At 40.5% G+C, this 23483-nt stretch overlaps 1 protein-coding gene across 1 annotated transcript in view; it reads right to left on the bottom strand.

The window, feature by feature from the left end:
* Positions 1-23483, bottom strand: part of TOP3A (topoisomerase 3alpha) — a 493378-nt gene that overhangs the window by 237627 nt on the left and 232268 nt on the right. The window lies entirely within an intron of this gene.

Here is a 23483-nt window from a genome sequence, read left to right as displayed (position 1 = left end):
CTTCTGAGGAGTCTTGGCAAAGGGGACCAGGGCCGCATGCTGACTTCCGAAGAGTTTGGATTTTTACCAATTTTACAAAAAATGAGAAAATGACCTTGTCTTCAAAAACAGGGTTTTTGAATTCAAGGTAAAAATTAGCTGTACAATATGAAATCCTTTGAAGTGATGCTTTGATAGACATCCCTCTGGCCTGCTGGGCATTTATTGACCTTAAAAACATGACCTCAAAGACAAATTGGACTAAACCCTAGACTTAGGACCTTGACTTCATAACCAGACCAATGACCCTATAAAGAATTTTATTGACTGAAACAAGCTTAATCCAACAGTGCCAAGAGGGGAATAAAAGACACAAGCTCCTCCATCAGGGTTATGGCATGCCTAATGGAATGCAATAAGAGGACACTGATGAGACACCTACTAATGAAATGCAAAGAGTTTTGATCGCTGATGGAGGGCTACTAGACCGACTCTAACACCCTCAACACTAGACAACTTGTCCGCTAACTCGACACACTTCATTATAAGCTCCTCAATGTGACAGTTTTGGTGCAAGAAGTCGCCTCCGATTGACTAGATCTTCTACTTCAACATCATAAGATATTTCCTCAAATGCTTGATCTTCTCCTGTTGGCTACTGACTCGAAGTTTTGTAGCCCTGCTGGTTGTCTTTGCATCTATTTCCACCTCATTGATGGGTAGTCCCAAAGATGGATGCTCAACCACCTCCACTACATCTCCAATTTCAGCCTTCAACTAGCTTTCCAAGGATGGCTCATCATGCACAACATCCTCATGTGACTCATGCTCCTTCGTGTGCTTTCCCTGTTGGATCATCACTAGTAGCTCATCACTCATAATATCTTCTCCTCGGTCTTCTTCGCTCATCGGGACAATTTGTTGCTCATCATTCTCATCCATTAAACATGGATGCATATCAAGGTTTTTGTCCACATCTGCAATCAATTGCTCATGCTCCTCAGAGGTATCCTCGTAAAAATCAATGGTCCCAACTATTAAAAAAGAATCCTCATCAAAAAGGCCAGCAGGAATTTCCCCCTAATCATGCAAGTTGGATTGTTCCTAACATGATTCTCGTCCAGCCATGGACCCTTCACCCCTTTCCCCAATCAGCTGACATGAGTTCTTTGTCGCTTCTTGCTCTTCTTCACCCCTTTTGACATGAGTTCTCTAGTGTCCATGCTCCCTGACATGTGAAACATATTTGCTCTCTTCTCATTTGATTTTTGCTCTTTGTTGGGGGTTCTGGAGACTACTTTTGCTTGGGTTCCTCATCCTTTCCAAATATGACCCTTTCAAAAATTCTCCTCATCAAAATTCTTCTTGTGAGAAGTTCATCACAAAGGGCTAAGAACTACCAAAGTGACTCTTCCATGAGCTAATAATTTGTAACCTACAAGTTTCTCTATTATATTGTCAACAAACTTGCTTAATGATTCATACTCAACACCTTACATTAGCAACAATGCATGAGATGACTGACAAATACTAGGCTGGCTAGCATAAAGAAGTGTCAACAAGCGCACTTTAATGACAAACCCCATGATCCACACAATCAGCAGCAGGCTTCCAACTTAGCTAAGCAAAGTGATAGTAACCCTCTGACACTCTCAACCACACATTAATGACATCAAGACTCAACATAAAAGAAATATCATATACCAAACTCTAGCACCATACATACACTCATGCTTTGATCAACCATAACTAAACCCTCACAATAGCATGTAAACTCATAATAAGATACATATCATGCCCTCTTATGGCAAAATACTCTCAAAAACTCATACTAATGCTCATTAGTCATGGAGCAGAACCAATACAAAACATTATGGGGTTTTAATATTAATACACAATGGCATAAATATCCCATTGACTCACTCAACCACAAGCCCAACAACAGTATGTGTTAGTTTTTGTAGCATCAGATGTGTTCTAGCCATGAAATTTGGTGGAGAGGCTAGAATACATGAGATCTCCAAAACCCAGAAATTGTTTCTGGAAATTCCGCTTAGAGGTGTCTCAATTAGATTATTAACCAATTTTTAGATATTTATTAAGTCTAAACTTAGGGAATATGATTAATTAATCAATATTAATTGAGATAAGGTGTGAATCATATAGAAACTCACACGGATCGATCGAGAGATGATCCTAGCCATTGATTAAGTTTTAATCTTGGTCGTTGGTGCTCCAACAGTGGATTATAAGAAGAATTTCATGTGGTGATGGAGAAATCATCCAGTACAGATACTCAGTTACCTAGACAATTCGATTTTCTCAGAGTCAACAGCTCAACAGAGAAGATAGAGCCAAAGGGTGAGTAGCAGGTGGAAGAGGAGGGTAGTAGAATTCCGGGAGGAAGATTTCCGGTTCCCAGAAGAGGCAAGTGAAGGAAGACTGAAATCTCGAGAGGGCCAGCATAAGATCTGCGTAGAGGGTGACGCAGGGAGCTCAACACAAACAATGGGGAAGCGATTTCGGAGGCAGAAAATAGCTGCGGGGTGAGAGAAAATTCTCACTATATTTTTGTCAGTATTTTCCTCAGATTAGATTTCCAGTTGGGCATCTAAATTATTGTACTTAGAATTGTTGTTGAACATTAATAATAAAACTCTCATTTGTTGCACTGGTTTTTCCAAGTAGGGTTTTTTCAGGGACAATTGTCCAAAAATAATTATGTCAAAATTATTGTGTGTGTGCTAGAATTTCTCAATTTCCAGTATTTTATTTTCCGCATTATTTTTATGCTGAAAATTATCGTTGTGATTTTATCCATTATTTGTCGTAGCAAATAAACTACATAATTAATCTTTGAGTTAGCAGAATAATTTCCAGTAGCTGCAATAGAAAAAAATTTCACATGGTATCAGAGTTTCATCGATCAGCTTGAGAGCCCAGAAGAGAAAAGAAGGAATTTCGCTACTCAGTGTGGGCACCAGGTCAAAATTCTCAAGGAGCAGCGCAGTCCTTTTGTCAGAAGACTGAATTACTTGAGGAAGGCCGATTTTTCTGAGAGGAGCAGAAAAATACAATTTTCTTAAATAAGTGATTCCAAAGCCAAAGGGAGCAGCTCTAATTTTTTTCTTGACCAGATCTCTAACTGGACACAAAGGGTTTTGTAGCATTTCACTGGAGCAGAGCTAGAATCAAGGTGGAAAAGACGAATAGCACACTATAGCCATGGACAGAAGTAACATTCAGGAAACTTCATATTTGTCTTCAAGATTGGAGGACGAATTTCCTTGCTTAGCAAGATCAACTTCACAAGGAGTCTGGTATATAGACAATGGATCATCAGCTCACATGACAGGGGTTAGAGAATATTTTTCTAGCTACAAAGAGTAACAGATGGACTTCAAGATTACTATGGGAAACAAAACGATATGTACTCTAGTAGGGAGAGGTACAATAGATTTTCAAGGGGAGTCAGGAGCAAGCACCAACGCTACGGATGTATTGCATGTGTCAGGGTTGGGTATGAACCTGATTTCAGTATCCCAGTTACAGAATAAGGGGTATGATATTCACTTCGTAGGGAAGAAAGTGTAAGCTAAATAGCCAAGCTGGAAAAAGGGAATACAAATTGGAGTTCGAAGTAACAGATTGTACTGGTTACAAATCGATTCTGCATTGGCACTAATAAGCAATGACAGTAGCAGTGGGAAGGAACTGAATGAGTTATGGCACAGGAAAATGGGACATCTACACCATGGAGCACTCGGGATGCTCAAAGAAACAGTAACAAGGGTTCCAAAACTTGGCAAGAGCATGATGATGTGTGCAGAGGATGCGTGCTTGGGAAGTATGCTAAGGCAACATTTCCAAGTAGTGACAGCAGATATGATGGTGTGTTAGGACTTATACACTCAAATATTTGTGGCTCAATGTCCACTAGAGCTCTCAGCGGTGTCGAATATTTCGTCACCTTTATTGATCATCATTCCAAGAAAACCTAGACCTACTTCTTGAAGACCAAGGATGAGGTCCTCGATTGTTTCAGAGAGTTTAAATCTCTCATGGAGAATGTGATAAGGAAGAAGATGAAGGTGCTTCACGCAGATAATGGTGGAGAATATATTGATAAAGACTTCACAGATTTCTGTGCGAAAGAAGTGTTAAAATTTGCAACTAGGGACAAACTCCACATGGGTCATCTTATTTATGACCGCTGATATTTTTCATGGATTCCTCTCTCCGAGAGGTATAGGATTGATCGAAAGATCATCCAATTCTGACATGTACAAATGAAGTTATGAATTTATTTTTAATATGGACAAACTGTCAAGGTCGACTAGCAAACTTATGTAGGCTCAGAACCCCAACAGTCACGTCTATTCATCCTCAACATTGCATATAATTAGAAGGTGGCTTAGCCTCATTTGGATGCACTCATCTTCTTATTTCTCTCTCCCTCTCCTCATTGATTGAGTATGGATTTCTGGGCCTCTCTCTCTCTCCACACGTCCGAAATTTCAAGAGGCCGAAATTTCAGGAGGCCGAAATTTCAGGAGAGCGAAATTTCAAGAGGCCGAAATTTCAAGAGACCGAATTTCTGGATAGTTTGACCAAGTGTTGACCAGCATGCGTTGACCTGTTTGACTGCATTTTTGGGTGAGGTATTTCTGTTTGGGTAGGCCGCATTTCTGGGCACAGAAATCTAGGTCAAACGTTGACTTTGACCAACGTTGACTACGGCTAGGGATGACCACAGGTTGGTTGTTTGACCAGATTTGACTGAGCTGATTTTGGGCTATTTTGAGGGCTGATTTATCTTGTTGTTTGAAGGCTGAAGTTGACCAATTTGTTGAGGGTCAAATCTGCCATGTTGACCAGCGTTGTCTTTTCTAGTTAGGGCTCTTTCGCTTTTGTTATAAATTATCAGATTTGTAAATTGTATTATCTCTATCTCTGCTAAGCTATTGAAGACTATAAGAATAATTGATCAAGGGTTTCCCCACATTGGGGTTTGTCCCTCGCTGGTGCCACATCTTGTGTCCTCTTGTCTTGGCTTGTCTTCTACTGTTTATGTTTATGTTTTATCTACATTTTACTATAATGTTGATGTGATTGCTAAACTGGATATTGATATTGGACTAATTAAGAAATTGAAGTAAAATTGCTCTTAACCATAGAACATACCATTGTTGCCTAAAATTAACACAGTATTAGAGTTGAAGTGAAGACAAAGCCCAAGAAAGAGTGAAAGAGCAATCACCAAAGTCAATTGAACAAGGACAAAAGGCTCAATGGGTTTCTCATCCTACTTCCCGGCTGAAGACAAGCTCCATGATAAATCTAACTATCAGGAAGATGTCTCTTGATTTGACCTTGGAAGAAAAAGAAGTGATGGATTATGTCTAGTGTAAAATCCCTGAGCCTCCTTCAAATGCACCAGCTGCTGCAAAGACCAAGTACGATAGAGTTGAAGTCAAAGAAAGAAGATTATCATGGATTCCATTGACAAGCACCTGGTGGCCTATATCTCCGAATTGAAGACCTCCAAGGAAATCTACAATAGATTGGTCAGCATGTTCAAGGTTAATAATGCTAATCAAATTTTATTTCTCAAGAATAAGTTGAAGGATATTAAGAAGGGCAAGGACAACGATATTCAATCTTATTTCTTGAGGATTACTGAGATCAAAAATGACCTATTCTCGATTGAGGAAGTCATTCCTGAATTCTAGGGTTTGAAGAATTGATGTCGAGATGCATTCAAGAAGAAACAAGAACGGTGGAGCAAGAAATGCTTTCTAATAGAAGCAACCCCACTGCATTCTTCGCTCATCCCAAGAGGAATAACAATGTAGGTTCAAAGAAGCAAAGTCAAGGAAGACCGGGATTCAAAAATGGAAGGAAGGGAAGATGCTTTGTTTGCAATAAGTTTGGCCACTATGCAAGGGAGTGTCCAAATAGAAGGGACACATCGCATGATGATGATCATAATCATTCTAGGGGCAATTTCAACAACGATGCTCAAAGGAATGGCAGGTCCAATGGCAGAGGAAAAAGGAATGTGGGACATCAAGGAAATGGTCGACCCTCCAAGAAGTCAAGGAACTCCAAGTATGAAGAATCCAATGTTGTTAAGAATAAGCAAAAATAGTACTATCTTATATCGACCCTCTCCACTACCTCTCCTCCGGACACTTGGGGAATTGGCAGATTGATAGTGGTGCCTCAAGGCACTTCACTAGATACAAGGAAGCCCTCTCTAATCTGATAGAAAAGGAAACAAACTTGGAGATCATCCTTGGACACGATGCCACCTATCCCATGAAGGGAGTAGGGAATGTTACCCTTCAATCGAATCAAGGTAACACTATTCATTTGCAAGAAGTACTATATGTACCCGATCTCAAGAAGAACCTGGTGTCCATTTCGGTAATGGAAGACTAAACTTTCAAGGTGGCTTTTATCAATGGAATGGTACATGTTTGGAAAAAAAAATTTAAAGATGCTTTTACTCTTGGGTTTAGGGTTAACACTTCATATCAAGTTGGAGGAAGTCCATTGCGAGCCATGTCTTGCAACACATCTCTACAACCTGAACTATGGCATCAGAGGTTTGCCCATCTTCATTATAAGGCCCTACCGATGTGAGACAGATGGTTACAGGTATGCCTGAGTTCAAAGTAGAGCATGAAGGTGTATGTCTGGAATGTGCAAAGGAAAGCTTACAAGGGGACCATTCCCCTCAAGTAATAGCAAGACCACAGATATCTTGCAATTGATCCACTCTGACATATCTGGTATGATACCCGTAAACTCTTTGGGAGGATAATTATATTATCTCATATTTCTGGATGATTATTCTCGCAAGACACGGATCTACTTCTTGAAGAAGGAGGAGGAATTGTTTACCTGGTTCCGACATTTCAATGCCTTGATTGAAAACCAATTCGAGAAGAAAATCAAGATATTGAGGACTGATAATGGGACTGAGTACGAATCCAATGAATTCCAAGATTATTGCAGAGAAGCTGGCATTAAGAGGGAGACTACAACACCATACAGCCCCTAGAAGAATAGTGTCGCTGAAAGGAAGAATTGCTCTATTGTAAAAGATGTTCATGCCATGCTTCATGATCAAGGCCTTCCGAAGTTTCTATGGGCTGAGGCTGCAAATACCGTCGTGTATGTTCAAGACCAATGCCCTCATCAAGCATTGGACTCCAAGACTCCCGAAGAAATGTTCACTGGGAAGAAACCCGATGTCTCTCATTTTAGAATTTTCTGAAGTCCTGTATATTTTCATGTGCCAAAAGAGAAAAGAAGCAAATTGGGTGCATCAAGGAAGAAAGGAATCTTTGTGGGCTATAGTGAAAACTCTAAGGGATATAGAATTTATGTGGATGGTCAAAAGGAACTTGAGATAATTTACGATGTCACCTTCGACGAAGATATGGCCCTTAGGAAGATCAATAACCTTCCTATCCTAAGAAAGGACAAAGAAGCTGACACTGGAAATCAGGGTGCAAAAGAAGACGAAATGATGCCTGATGTTGATGAACCTATTGATCCTATAGATCCTCCTCCTCATGAGCCTTCCTCCTCCAAGAGGAGACCCTCATTGCTTAGGGAGACTCTCAAAGATGCCGAGAGACATATTGCACCAAGGGGGGCTTACCGTGAAAGCAAGAAGTCGAATAGGTATCAAGGATACTTGACCGTCATGAGCACTATCATTCAAAATGAGCCTTCATCATTCGAAGAAGTCGTGAAGCAACAAGTATGGAAGGATAATATGAATGACGAGTACGAGTCAATTATGAAGAATGATGTGTGGGATGTGATCCCTAGACCCCAGGACAAATCGGTTGTCACCTCCAAGTGGCTCTTCAAAATCAAGCATGGACTTGATGGTAGTGCAGAAAAGTTCAAGGCTCACTTTGTTGCTCGACGCTTCTCTCAAAAGGAAGGTGTAGATTACAATAAGATATTTGCACCTGTTGCCCGATACGCCACCATCCGCTCGATAATAGCCCTTGCTGCCTTGCAAGGATGGAACCTACATCAAATGGATGTCAAGACCGCTTTCTTGCATGGTTCAATCAAAGAGGAAGTCTATGTAGAACAACCAGAGGGATTTGAGGTTCATGACCGAGAATCTCATGGCATAATGGCAAATATGGCCATTTAGAGCCTTTAATTTGTAATTATTGTAATTATTTAGCTAGGGTTTTAAGGTTTCATTATTATTTTGTTTCTGGGCATTTTGCTTTTATCACTGCAGGTGCAGATTTTGAAAATTCTGCAGGGTTTTCCATTAGGCAATTTGAAGCAGGAAGGGTTTAAAATTTTAACTAAGTTTCTGGACTACGGGTTTGATTCTGCATTTTCATTTTTCACTGCTGCCTGGGGTTTTATTGCTATAGAAGAAAAAAAAAATTAAAAGGTTCACAGGTTTTCTGGAGAATTTCTTCATGCACGGCTGCATGAACCTGCTGCCACCTGCCATTGTTGTCTTAGTTTTTTCCTATTCACGTTGCTTTCACACTGTCAAACACAGCTCAACCCGCGGCTCCATTCGCATTTCTCTTCCCCCTCCAGCATTACGTCCTGCAGATTTCCTCCATGCGTTACCTCTCCCTGCTACCATTTCACACTTCTCTGCCCTTCAATGTGCTGCTCATTTCATTCCCGCAGCTATCTTTCAACCTGCAATCAAAAACCCTCAGCCATCCTTCCACGCTGCTCTTCAAAACCCTTGCTACATCATTGTCCTCTCATTGCTTGTCTGTTGAACATTCTTTACTACCTCTCTATGCAAGTCCACAACCTGCAAACACTGCACATCTCCCTCCCCAATCGATGCATTCCCTCTCACCTGCACATAATAATAAAACGTATTTCCTTTGCCATCGAGTTGCCTTCGTCTTCCATCCGCAGACCATCCCTTGATCTCCATCAAATTTCCGCGGACCTACACATGCCCACGCACAATGCAAAAACGCTAAAACGATACGAGCTAAGTACGATTTAGGCTCACGCATTATAAAATTCAATTTTTTTTATGACGGGTTGGGGTTTTTCATTATGCGTAGGCAGTAAAACCATAAAGGGAAATTCGATTTTTTTAGGTTTTGATTTGTATTGAGTTAGCATTCATATTTTGTTAGGTGTTAGTTTAGTTTTAGATTTTAGATTTTATAAATTTCACTTTTTGCATATATTAGATCATGTTTTAATTTTTATTTTTAGCTTATAGTCTTTAGTTTTAGTTTAGATTTTAATTTTAGTTTTGTTTTATTTAAAAAATATAAAAAATATTAAAAAAAAAAATCATAAATGGCTTAAAAATAAAAAAGGTTCCTTTCAATTTTTGGATCTTAGTTTAGAATTTCATAAAATAAAAAAGTTAACGGTTAGTCTTTAAGATTTATCTAGATTTAAATTTTATTTATTTAGGCTTTAGTTTTTGTTTTATTTTATTCTTAGAATTTAAAAAATCAAAAAATTATTAAGAAATCTCATAAAAAATAAAAATAAAAATAAATAAATAAAAAAAAAAAATATATATATATATATATATAAATAATTAAAAAAAAATCAGAAAAAAGACTAATTGGAAATTCCTTTTAAAGCCTTTTTTCTGTTATGGTATAGTTAAATGTGCTTAAATGTTTATATCTAGAGATTAACTATTCGAAACTGGTTAGCATTTAATTTGTATGGTTGTTTAAAGCATTCAATCTTTAGAAATTTAATTGCTGGATCATTTTTAAAGCATTGTGAGTTTATTGAATTTTGGATATTTGGTGATAAATGATTGCTTTACAAGGTTCATATTTCTGCAATAATCATTTAATCACTAACTCCATAAGGCACTGGTACATTAATTTCTAAAATCAATCAGGTGCCAAGTTGCCTTGCTGTGTCTCCCAACCCAATTGGTCCACAGTTGGTCTCCCTTTATCCCATAGGATCTACCCCCCTTAGCCTCGGGAGACAGCTTAAATAGAGAGATCGGGGATCAGGGTGACAGCCCCCGGTCTGAGCATTGTCGTGCTGCCCAGACAATCTGTGTGACAACAGGCTCTTTTGTAAAAAAGAGGAATATATAGCACAAAAAGGCTTCAGGCCTTCACAAGCCAATCTTGCAGCAAAAGTAATAGCATGTTATTTTGTTATTCCAACATCAAGGCATCTTGTGGTAATGTGTTTGGAAAATCAAAACATATTTAGGGCAATGCCTCCTCCCATTTTAGTCTGGATTGCAAGAATATTTTTGTCAACTTCAACTTCTAAAATCAAAGCCTCGGTAGAATAAGTTGTGTAGGTTTGATTTGGGGCCTTCCCCTTGAATTGCTTGCCAATGGCGGGATCAAACTTGGAAACACCCTAGTATTGGTCCACTGCTCTCTCTACAGAGAGGTAAACCCACCCTTTCTTAGTAACCACATGGATTAACTCTAGCCCAGATATGTGTGTAGCTTTGACGTCCCAGAGAGTGGTAAGTAGATCATCAATATTGTGGCCATCAACTGGACTTATATAATAAAGCCTCACCTCCTCAAACAGTGTGGAACGAAAACCACTAACCATACCTCGTCCATAGTTGTCCACTTTTGCTACCAATTCATGCATGGGGCACCAAGTTGTTTGGTAACACCCCTGGCAACCTCTCATAGTCCACGCAAAGATTTATTTGATTGAAACCTACTCAGTCCACTGCTGAGGGCACCCACTGGTCGTACAAGCCCATCAAGATTTGTTATCGGCAAAGAAAAAATTTTGTTGTCATTCAAATAACTATCATGTTTGAATCCAAATATCCTGCATTGTTCATAGCTTCAATGGCTTTCCCAACGTTAAATCCATATAGGTAACAAAATTTGAATGCATTGATCGTTCCATCAGGGTCTTGAGCATGGCTGAGTTTGAAAAATTCCTAGTAACACGCCTATGCCTTGCAACCATTGTCGCACAATTGGTCAAATTCACAACTAGAACTGAGCCCTCAACTCTTATAATAGCTTCAATGCATAACACCTGAGTTGTAATCAAAGGTTGCATGCAATCAATTACGACTTTATGAATCATTTTAGAGCGAAAAGCAATGCCTTGAATTGACATCTGTTGTTACATATGTTGTTCTATAACCACGTGCATGGACACACAATCTTAATCGCTCATCTTATCATTAGTGCTTTAAAAACCAGCCAAACCAATTCAGAATCGACCGAACCGACCGAGCCAGACCCCTGCCCGAGTCGGCTCTCTACAAAAACCCGTTCAAAGGTCGGTCTGTTACCAAAACAGTCGAGTCAGTCAATGACATGGCCGGTTCAGCAACAGACCGGCCAGCTTGGTCGAGTTTGACTTAAACCAGCCGAGCCAATCAAACCCGATCAGCGACGGAATTTGGAGGGAAAGTGGACTCCAAACTTGGTTATTTTTTGCTTTTAGGTGTTTTGCTTGTCCATCTAACCTCTCCCAAGCCTATAAAAGCTACGCAACCCCCTCATTGCGCCTGTTAGTGCTACTACTTCTACAGTTACAGTTGGAGATCGTGATGAGGAGGAGCCATGGGTTTCCCTGTCTGACTCTGATTTAGAGTCTGAGCCAGATGACGTTGGCTTCTCTAACAGTAACCAATAGTGACTAGTGACTAGTAATGTTTTAATTTTGTTGTAGAGGCCATTTAGAGCCTCCTTGGTTATGAGTTTTTGTTCTGATCTCTTTATCATGTATGTATTGGACAGTGCAGTGGGTACCATTTTGATATAATAGATATATTCATGAGCCTACTTTGATCATATATTGTCTTCTCTCTATATTCTAATGCTTTGTGTTTGGAAACATGAATGAAAATCTTTAAAATTATGGTTTTTCATAAAAGAATAAATATTTTATGTATTTTTTACAACAACCAAGTCATTGAAATCAAATTAGCCGAGTCGATACCGAGTCGGAGTCGGAGTCAGAGTCGACCCTTGGCCGGTTCCGAACCCGAGTCGGAGTTTTAAAACATTGCTTATCGTAAGGGCAACCAATGTGACTGAGGATGATGGGTTTTCCACCTCATCCCACAATGACTCTATATTGATCCAATACTTTCCCCCTTTCAATAATGTTGAGTTTGACTCTGAGAAGGACAACTATATCTTCAAGATCAACCTCCTGCAACAGCGCCAATCTCAGATCGAGCTTCATTTGTTCTATTCTATCGTCCACAAGGTAACACATGCCATTCTCTAGATTGTACCTAAGTTGCATGAAACGGGGAAACGGGTACGAGTTTCCGAAACGGGCATGGGTACGAAATGCAACTCCAAAAATTTTGGAAATGGGGAAACGCGAATATATATGTGTGTGTGTGTGTGTGTGTGTGTGTGTGCAATCATAAAGCATACATGATGCATTATAATTTATTACATTTAAACATTATGACTAAATTTACATCACATTTACTCATGAATGATCACATAATGAAAATAAAAATATCGGAATATCCAAAAGCAACCTTTATTATATATCCAAATCTCAAAATCAGCCTTTATTATATATTGATATGTGAGGCTGCAAGTACAATAAAGACTATAAGGCTACAAGAACTATAGAGACAAAAGACTAATCCTCATCATCATAATCCTCATCAAAAATAGAAGTAGAACAATGCTCAACAGTGGATGGTGGTGCTGAAGAAGATGATGGGCCAATTCCACTTCCAGGCTGGACCTCAATATTCAGGGCAGAGAGAGAGAGATCCAAATCAGGACTTTCTGCATCCACATCCCATTCTTTAGAAGGACCATTGTTGTATTTTGGACCCCTACGAGATGCAAGGCGAAGGTTGGAGTGCACATAAACAAGATCCTCTGCCTTCTGTGAGCCCAACCTATTGTGCTTCATAGAATGAATAAAACCATAAGTGCTCCAATTCCTTTCTGCTAATGAAGAGCTTGCCACTTGTGAAAGAATACGAATGGCAAGGTTTTGCAAATGTACACCATTTTCTCCATGACAAATCCACCACCTAACTAGATTCATGGTGCTTCTCTTCTCCAAAGCTGATATATCTGCATAATCATCTATTCCTGTAGCAAAACTAGCAAATTCTTCCTTTACCTCCCTGTGTAGATGAGAAGGAAACATTCTCATAAGGGCTTCTTTCACCCGATTAGCCACCTCTCTATCCTTATGGGGTGCCTTCCTCTTCCCATTGCTTTGAGCAATAAGCTCCTCATCATAACATTTGCGGTTCAAGGCATGTGCTAAAGTGTGCAATGGAGTGTTGAAATTGTTCCACCTATCAACAATGATTTTCTTGACTAAACCAGCAAAATGATCATCAACAAACAAAAGTTGTGGAGACTCTTGCGAAATGATTTCCATAGTTTTCTCAACCATGGAATCCATGCCATCATATACCTCTCCTAAGAAAGGTTGGTCAATGTCAGCACTCCGAAGAAGCTCAAATGCAGGGGTTGTGAACTTTAGCAAGAAATCTACCTTGCTCCACCAATCCTCATCAAGGCACAATCTACACACCATATATCCCCGCTCTGAATCTGCTTGTCTCCACTCAATCCAAAGTTGACTCACCACCATAGAAACTAATGCATGCTTAACCTCAACAAGGCGGCGCAACATCAGGAAGTTTGAGGCATATCTTGTCTCAGCAACTTTTAACAACTCCAATTTGGAGTACTCTCGAAATATGGCCTGAGATTGGTGGTGGTTGGTGATGAATTTGACAATCTCCCTTGCTTCCCCTGTGATTTCCTTTATCCAGGAAACTTTGTTGTCGATCTCCTCTAAGATCAGATTCAAATTATGGACAATGCATGGTGTCCAAAAGATGTGGTCATACCTCCCCTCAATAATTAAACCTGCAGCTTTGCAAACTGGTGCATTATCTGTGATAACTTGCACCACCTTGTTAGGCCTATTTGTTCAATAGCTTTTATAATAACATCAGCAATGAACTGTGCATCTTTTACCTCTCCTAAGTAGTCTCCTGCCTTGATAAACATTGCTCCTTTGGGGTAAGTGGCAACGATATTTATCAATGGTCTGCGCCTTGTATCTGTCCATCCATCTAAGACTATGGTAACCCCAGAGCTACTCTAGGAAGAACGAATTTCTGATAAAATATCCTCCACAAGCTCCTTCTCATCTTTGAGAAGCTGAGTTCTGAATTTCTCATAGTTGGGCCCCTTGTACCCTTGAGGAGCTTTGTTAATTTCCCTTATCATATCTTGCCAGTAAGGAGAGCGAACAACATTTAATGGGATACCACATGCATAAATGCACCTAGCCACTCTGGAATCAGTTTCTTCTCTTGCTTGCACATTCACCAATTTAGCAATTCTGTTATCTTGAACTAAAGGGGATGCCCCTCTGGTATTTTTGGGTGTTGGTTGTTCATGTTGTTGAGTGGCACCAGCTCTCCTCTTTCTTGCTTCAACTACAATCCTTGGCTCAATGTTAGATGGAGTTTGAGGAGTAGCTTGAGTAAGCTCATCATGCCTTCTCTTAATAACATCTGCCTCATCTTGCTCTCTTTGATATGCCCTCCTTGCTAATGGATCTGTTGTTTTTGTGCAACCCACAACCCCCTGTCCTCCTCCATGCAAAATATGTGCCATCACTCTTGGGTAGGAGCCCTTGTATGAATTATTGCAAAGGTTACATCGCCATTCCCATGAGCCACCACCTCCACATTTTTGAAGCTTCTAAACATGCCTCCAAAGAGGATAATATTCAGCCCCTGGGTTGGCCCTAGGGCTTGAACTTATAGCTGCACTTTGCTTGGAAGCCATTGCTGCAAAAATAAATTAAAAAACAAATCTATAAATAAAAAACGGTTTTCATATTTTTGGCAGCATAAACCCTCGAAAAATTAAAGAAATAGTAGGAAAAAACTAAGAAAGTGAATGTTGCTTACCCAAATTAATTTTATGTAGCTGAAGCTACCCCAAAATGCCAGAAAAGACAAGAGAAATATGGTTGTAGCTAAGCCAAAATCCAAGAATGCCATAGCTGGAAACTCTACACTCCAAATCTGCTGCTGAAATCTCTTTCTCTTGCTGCTGAAATCTCTTGCTCTTGCTATTGAAACCTCCTTTGCTCATTGTTGAAAACACCCTAGCTGAAACCACTGCTCTCTTCCTCTCTTCTCCTTTGCTAAAATCGCCAATCTTCAAGAGAAATGACTTGCTCAATTGTGTGATGAGAGAATGTGGCGAAGGTCACTTTTATAACTTGAGAGAGGCATCTAGAAACAACTAAAAGCCACTTTAGTCACCCAATTAAAAAATAGAAAAGAAAATAAAATAAAATAAAATAAGAAAAAGTTAATCTGCGTGGGGAAACTCCATCGTACGGCCCGGAAACTCATTTCTGGCCGTACTAGTCACGTTTCCTCCTCGAGAAACGGGTCAGTACGGCTAGAAACAAGTTTCTGGGCCATACTGTACGGGTTTCCCTATTTCCGTACGGAAATGGACCCTCTGCCCACGTTTCTTGCAACTTAGGGTTGTACCTAACCATAGTTCCTGATTCTTCCTATTTAACGAGCCCCTAGTTTTTTTCTTTGTCTATTCGGGGTACTCATCGGCCACCACGACGATTCACGTGGCCTCTGACACATAGCAAATGGGTGTTAATAACAAGAGATTCGTAAGGGACACCACTCATTTCACTCTGTAAAGATGGAATTACAAACCGGGGGGGCAATAACTGAGCTACACGATCACCAAAGTTATCAAAGAGAAGTTCTCACTAGTTCACAATCTTGAAATGGTCCTTTCTCACTACAGTGAAAAGACTATTTACACAATTATTGGTGCATCCAAGTTTATAGATCTCATATCCATCATCATGCAATTCTTGTTCATATATTTCCACAAGCTTGTCTTTCCAAAGCCATAACTCCTATAAACAAATGACAGAAGATCTTTCCAGCAACATATCAAGTATACTCCAGTAATCTCTAAATTGGCTTTCTCGACTATCAACTTTGCTAACAACTTGTTCTCCATTGCCACCGGCAACATTTCCCTCAAAAATGGCAATTTGGTCAAGTCCCACATCTCGCCCATTTCCAACCTGAATGTACTCACGGTGAGTACTAATTCCCTGCCTTCAAGTGGAGTTGAACCCTACATAAATATATACATTAATATTAATGACACGAGATGCCTTGCTTATGCCGCCACGAGTAATATGAGAAATCCTATCAAAGGCACATGGATGTCCATAATGCATACAGACCTTTAGAGGGTTTACCAGGATGCAATGACCCAAAGTCACAAAACTCGTTACGCTTCCAATGAATACATGCTCACAAACACCAAGAACTATTGGAGGACGAAGCTCATGATCACTATGAAATTCCTCAAGAAGATTACACATTTTGGCAGCCTCCTTGACCGTGAAGGGCACCATAGCACTGTAACGTTCCTTTTTCAGAGCTCGGCAAACTTCCTTATCAAAGGTATCTTTACCCTTGCCCCAATCAAAAATAGTGGTTGTCAAAAGCCTCACGTGCTTCATTTGATTTAAGTTCAACAAAGAAACAAGAGTCCTTCTGAAAACCTCCAGTATCTTGATCACAGGGAACGCTCCTCATACATTGCTCTAAAGGAAGACTGAATACCTCTACCTTTGCTTCAACCTTTTTTCATCCTTCACAACATTCCCTTTTAATGGTACTTCTGAAAATTCTAAAATAGTGTTCCCATCCTTGCTATGTTGACCTATGTAGCCACAAACTTCCAATCCCTCACAAGGTATATCACTCTTGGCAGATTCTTCTTCCATATTTTTATCTGGATCATTGCTCACTTCAATCTCTGCTTTCTAGTATTTGGCTTTTGCTTCAGTTCTGCAATTTCTTTTTCCTTTCACCACCTTTGATGATGTCCATGCTTCAATCTGATCTACCATTCTTGTGAGATTCTTGTTAGATTCTTCAACTCTTCTGTTATAATCTTCAAGTGATTTTCTATTAAAATCTCCAAATTTTCCAGTGCAATATTCAATTTTTTGAATTGCTTCTCCGAACAATTTCTCTTGGTGGTTCGGAAACATTTTCTCTTAAACCCTTTAGGCTGGCAAGAAAACCAGCTCTGATACCACTATAATATCCCTTTATTTATTTTATTAAAATTAATTGGGAATTTGCTTTAGCAAAATATACCATGCATTTCTATTCCAAAAAACCATAAATTTGCACAATTCATACGATATATATTGCCAGCAAATAAATAAACTTTGCAACATAAAACCCAGAAATTAAATGAATTGTTGTAACTTCGGCAATATTTATTAATGGAATTATTTGGAGGAGAATTACATAAATACTTGAAGCAAAACCTAGGAATTGATTTCGGAAATTGCTTGCACCAGAGCCCTTTGACTATTTGGCTTGCACTGAGTATTTTCCCCTGCTACTGGCAATTTCGATCCCCTTGATGTAGAAACTCAGCCCTCTAAAGTAACAGGAAATTCGACCTCCTCAATTAATCAATTTGGCCCTCTTTGTGTCTGGAAATTCAGCCTCCTTGAATACTCAATTCAGCCTCTTCTGCAAAAGTAAATGATCAGCTAGGGTGCTTTACAACCACTGAAACTGCAAAACTACAAGTGTTCCCCCTCACACGGTAAGCTATGAGACCTCCAGCATCAATTTATCATATATCCAATGATAACCCTGAATGAACTCTCTCCGTTTTATAATTTTCCTTATCCAAATACCATGGGTTGCTAAAATACCATGGGTCACTTTTCAATAGGAGGACTTTATAGATGTAATGGCTATATTAAATAGCTAGTTAGATTGTGGCGGTGGAATAAGTCCTGATATTCGCGAGGAGAGCGATGGCGAAGGCGATGTGTAGGGTTTTGAACAGCGGTCTGGGTGCTGCCGCAACGAGGGCCGAGAGCGCTGCAGGGGATGGGGCTTCACGTTGGCGAACGGTTACCATTGCAGAGTGGAAAGAAGAGGAGTTTCTGCTCATGCGAAGGTATGAGGCCACAGTCTGCGGCCCTGAACAAAGAAGTATGCTTAGCGTTTGGCGTTTTGAGGCTAGGATCTGTCCATCCTTTGCTTTTAGCAGTCAAGCGCCTCAACCCTGTTCAGATCTGTGCAAATATGTACCTGTGGGGGACGCAGTCATAAGGATCCAAGCGATCTTGGAGCGGGGGCGAGGAAAAGGATACCAGCGAGGCCGTGAGGCGAAGGAGGAAGGCCCCTTTTTTGCGTGGATATACGTGGAGGGATCTCTCTCGCGAAAGGAAGAGATCTTGAACTGCGCACTCGAACAAAGGAGACTTTGGGGCGTATGGCGCTTAGAGAATAGGCCCCGGCAATTCAAGAACGCTCAGAGGAACGGCAGGAGGGGACTGATCGATGCAGATCCGCTCTCCCCTGTTTTACATGGATCCAGATATTGCAGTATTGGCTTAGATCTACACGATCTAGCCTATACTCGAGTCCAGTTTGACCCCAGGCCTCAGATCGAAGGAAAAAACCATAGATCGTGCAGAGTTTCTGCAGATCTGGACATGACAGGGCCAGACCGGGATGTATGTTTGCAGCCAGAGCAGGTAAAACCTAACTGTTTTCAGATTCTGATAAAACCCCCTGAGGGGAAATCTCGTCTAGTGTGGGTTCATGCAGGAATCACCTCCATGCAGTTGAAACATCAAATTTGGGCCGAAATGGGATACCCTGTTCAGTTTCAACATCTGGTCAGTGGTAGGCGGTCTCTCCAAGATTGCAGATCAATGGGAAGCTATGAGATCGGACCAGGCTCAACCATTATCCTAAATCTCAGACTAAGAGGAGGGGCTCTGCCTCAGGGACAGACAAGCTCCTCAGGGGGAGAGAAAGGGAAAAAAGCTGCAGCCCAGCACCAACCAAAGGGATCATACAAAAACATTTTACAGGGCAACAGAAATTCAGTTTTCCCTCCAGATCAAGGTGGACACTTACCCAAGCCATACATAGTAGATCAGGCAGAGAAAACCCCAGCTTTAAATCTAGATTCTTCAGGACTTGATGATTTCGTCAAGTCCTATGAAACGAAAGCCTTAATATGCCGTTTCAACAGCTTTTGGCCAAAACCCATGGATCTTTTCCACTGGATCTTCACCAACTGGACCATGGAATGTGATGTTCATTTATGTTCAAAAGGGTTCTTCATAGTAAGATTTACATCCGAGGAAGTTAGAGATACAGTCATCAATGCCGGGCCATGGTTTTGGGGAACATCGGGGTTGTTTGTGACCCCATGGTTCCCAGATTTTGACCCAAATAAAATGACTGTAACCAAAATGCCTGTCTGGGTTAGACTACACAATCTTCCTCTGCATTTTTGGGATGACCGAGTGCTGGAAGGCATTGGGAACAGCATAGGGAAATACATCAAAACAGATCTGGATAGGGTCGATGAAAGGATCTACACCTTCGCACGTATCTGCGTGGAAGTAGATTTAAGCAAAGGGCTGCCGGAAAATATAAGGTTGATCTACAAACATCAGAATTGGCTGCAGGTACTGGATTATGAAAACACTGCTTTCAAATGTAGGATCTGTAGGCAGACAGGACACTTACAAAGCTCATGCCCAGAAGTCAAGAATAAAAAGAAGCAGCAAGGGAAGCAGAGGAAAGGGTGGCACTTTCCCCCTCCAGATTCAGATGACGAAGAATCAGAAGAAGCAGAGGAAGAGCCCACAGTAGAGGAAACTGAGGCAGCTCAAGGGAGGGAGAATCAGAAAGGAAGTTCATCAGACAACAAGACAGCAGGAATAAGCACGGTTCCTAGTACGGGAGGCAACAAACGGCAACACCATTCAGACACCTCAGATTCAGACAAAGAACCTGGTCCACAGAATACAGAGACACAGTTAGTCATCGCTTCGATCGAGCCCTCTCAAGGAGAGTGGCGTAAGGTCGAAAAGAAAAAGGGGAGGAAAACCTGAGGCGTGAGTCCTACTCACTGCCAGATCTCAGTTTTTTCTCCTATCTCTCCCTCTCTCTTCTCTTCTATTTTTTTTCTTATTCTTTGTGCGCGTTAGTTCCCTAACGTTGCATGGGGTGCGAAAGCACTCGGGCCCTTGGGGCAGCATACGGAATGCTTCATTGCATCTGATAGTGTAACTTTTCATTATCTTTTTAATAAAAAGTTACCGTTTTTTCTTTGGAAAAAAAAAAAATAGGAGGACTTTATAAGTTTTATTTCCTAATTTAATCAAAAGTCACTTATATTCCCCCTTTTAATTTAATTGCTCACTATCACCTTTACGATGACGTTAAATAATTAAATTAGTTGCCTCCTATCACTTGTTCTCAAAAAGGGACTTTACATCACATGTCCTAATAGGTCCACTCCAAGAGCCCTAAGACACCCAACTCAGCCATAAATGACTTCTAAAAAAATTTAACACGAGCCAAAAGGGTGGGACCAGTGTTGCAGGAATCGCCCCCCCCCCCCCCCCGGATCCAAAGGCAGAATCGCGGATCGGAGCGAATCGATCCGGAATCCCCAGTGGAAGCGCGGATCCGTTTTTGAGGTGGCGCGATTCCGGGTTAAAAAAACGATTCCTGCCATTTGAGGTTGCGGCCCCCCGGAATCGCGCATCCCTGGACGCAACCTTGACGCAACCTGGACGCAACCTGGACGCAACCCACCAATATGACATCATTCTCATATAGGATTCCTAATACCATATAACTTGAGCATTGTAGCCTGAATATACGGTCTTACTGCTCTGAATACAATGTCAACTCAATGAATATACATTGAAAAAGGGCGGGTTGCGTGGCGCAACCGGAAGCGCAATCATCTACTGAACTGATGGATGCACTTCTATATATTCATATACTGTACCATCATACATAGGGATGCCATACATATTTGTGAGATTGATACACACACACACACATAAATATATACAACTGTTGAAGTTGAGGTCATGCATATACTGCTGTAATTAGAACATAGCAATACCATACTCAAGCTATTTGAGCAGTGATATCCATACATAATGCTAAGTGCATATAAGAATGAAGAAGTCTCTGCTTATAGGTTTATACCCATCATTGCCAATATTGGGAAGCCATACCAATATTGATCTATATGAGAAACGATAACATATATATGACTGAAGCAAGTGACATGTCCATATTGAATTGATGTCATGAACAAATGTCATAATGCAAAGAATCATACTGAAGCATATGCCAATGATCATATGACACTATTGGTAAATCATACCAGGAGCAAGAGCATAGCCATATAACGAACGTCCAATTATTCCAGAGGTGCAGTATCAAATTATCAATACACTGTGAGAGTAGATCTGAGAGACTTCCTTGTAAAGTCTGCAATTCTTGCTAATGTAGTTTGTTGCCCTTACCTTGCTTCAAATCACTGTGATCTTATGTCCAACTATGCTTCCACCTATGCTGATCTACTAGGTATTCAATGTACTGCTGGTGGGGCTTAAGGTTCCTCCTCAAGCCTCCTACAATTCACGGTTTTGCTACAGCAAGGTCTAGGTCTTCATATACATGAAAATATACTTGGTTATAACTGCACTGATCCTCAGGATGACTGTGGCCTGGGTAGAGGACCTTAACTAGGCCTTCACCCCCTCAAAACAGACCCCCCAAGCTGCTGTAGAAACAACCCTTCTTTGTGGCCTAGAGAAGAATGAGAATCTCCTTCGATGACAAGGAACCACCCCCCTTTACCTGTGCTGTTGCTTGAGATGACTGCAGCTAGGGCAGTAGGTCCCTTCTAGGCCTCTTGGCGCTCTCAAATCCTCCTCCTCATACAGCTGTAGCAGCACCTTCCTGCAGCCTTGTAAACAGAGACAAACCCTCCACAAAATAGCACAGAAAAAGCATCAATACTTCTTGACTTGTGGCCTGATCTAGCAAGTGAGATGCTGCCCTAAATAGTCTTGAATTAGCTCTCCAAGCCTCCTTGCTGGCTGCTTCCATTAAATGCTGAAGGAGGACTTTGCAATCATGGTTTGCATTTTCAAATTTGATTTGTGGCCTTCATGAGCAATTGAGCCCAGCTCTGACATATTCCCAAACTTGAATTCTAACAGTCCCTTGCTTGATAGAAACTTGATAACTTTCCTTGTGATTGCATTCCTTCTCTTGCTTGAGCTTGTCCTATGAAATTTTATAGGCATCAAGCAGTATCAAATTGATACTGATGTATGTTTGTAATAGCTAGAATATAGATGATTGTTGTACATACTAGTAACTACAATGGAATCATGGATGCCATATCTATCTTGATTTATGCAAAAATATGCATGTTTTCATGTCTTCTACAATTAATTTGGTATTTGGGATGTTTTTTTTGAGTATAAATGCAAAAAAATATATATATATAGCAGACGCTTCCGCGGACGCTTCGCTTCCTAGATTTTTGGAAAATGACGCTTCCGCGCTTCCGCTTCGCGCTTCCGCTTCGCTCCCGCTTCGTGCAACATTGGGTGGGACTAACCTTGAAATGGGCACCAAGACGACAGGCCATGACAAAACACAAAGGTCTAGAAAAACCACCAAGATGAAAAAAACCACTCTACATAGATAACTAAGCATGGTCTAGTAACAATACATATGATACATGGTCACAAATTTTGGTTCATCATGATACATAATACAACTCCTCATGATGGCACAATTGATCATCAAACCCTAGGCTTAGGCATCATCTCAAAACATGCATGAGATATGCTCAGATGCTGGACCAAATCTAGCATGAAAACGTACTCGTCCTGATGCGAAAACTGAGGGTGACAGATGGAAAATAGTCTTATTCTACAATTGCACTATGGTGGATGTTGACACTCCTCGAACAAGTGTTGAGCAAGTAATTCATTGCTCCTATCACTTGAAAGACAATGGATATCAACATCACGGTATGCATATATGCATTCTATATAAAACAGATTGAAATGTGATCTTACCATTTAAAATGAAATAGAAAGACCTATGGGGCTCGAATAGAGGAAAACTCGTAACACTGGAGCAATTTCAAGTGTACTTATCACAGATGGATTAGAGCAAACATAGAAGAAAGTTGAAACAATGCAAAAGGTAACAAGATCAGATACCAGACATACGATTAGGTAGGAAACACAACAGCAGAAAGCCTAGCTCTCTATCCAGATTACATAATCAATTGAAAACAAAATACCAAGATTTCAAACCTTTGCCTCATATAGAATTTCAGTAACACCAAAAGCTAAGCAAAAGGAGAAGAAAACACAATGAAAGATCCACGTGGCATTAGTGATCACATAGGTAAGAATACAACCATGAATTAAAGAGCCTGCTATGCTATGCAAACTGAACCCAGCTTTTCATTCTTGTTTGACAAAAAGATATGTATTGTCCAACATTTTAACCTCTGTCGCAAAACAATATTTCCAGTTTTGATTCTTTGCTTCTCTCAAAAACATGAACAATGCAATGG

This window comes from Pinus tabuliformis, chromosome 3_2 (assembly GCF_031772625.1).
Source record: "Pinus tabuliformis cultivar Carrire ecotype Pingquan chromosome 3_2, CPIR1, whole genome shotgun sequence".
Classification (NCBI taxonomy): domain Eukaryota; kingdom Viridiplantae; phylum Streptophyta; class Pinopsida; order Pinales; family Pinaceae; genus Pinus; species Pinus tabuliformis.
This window is presented reverse-complemented; position numbering and strand designations above follow the sequence as displayed.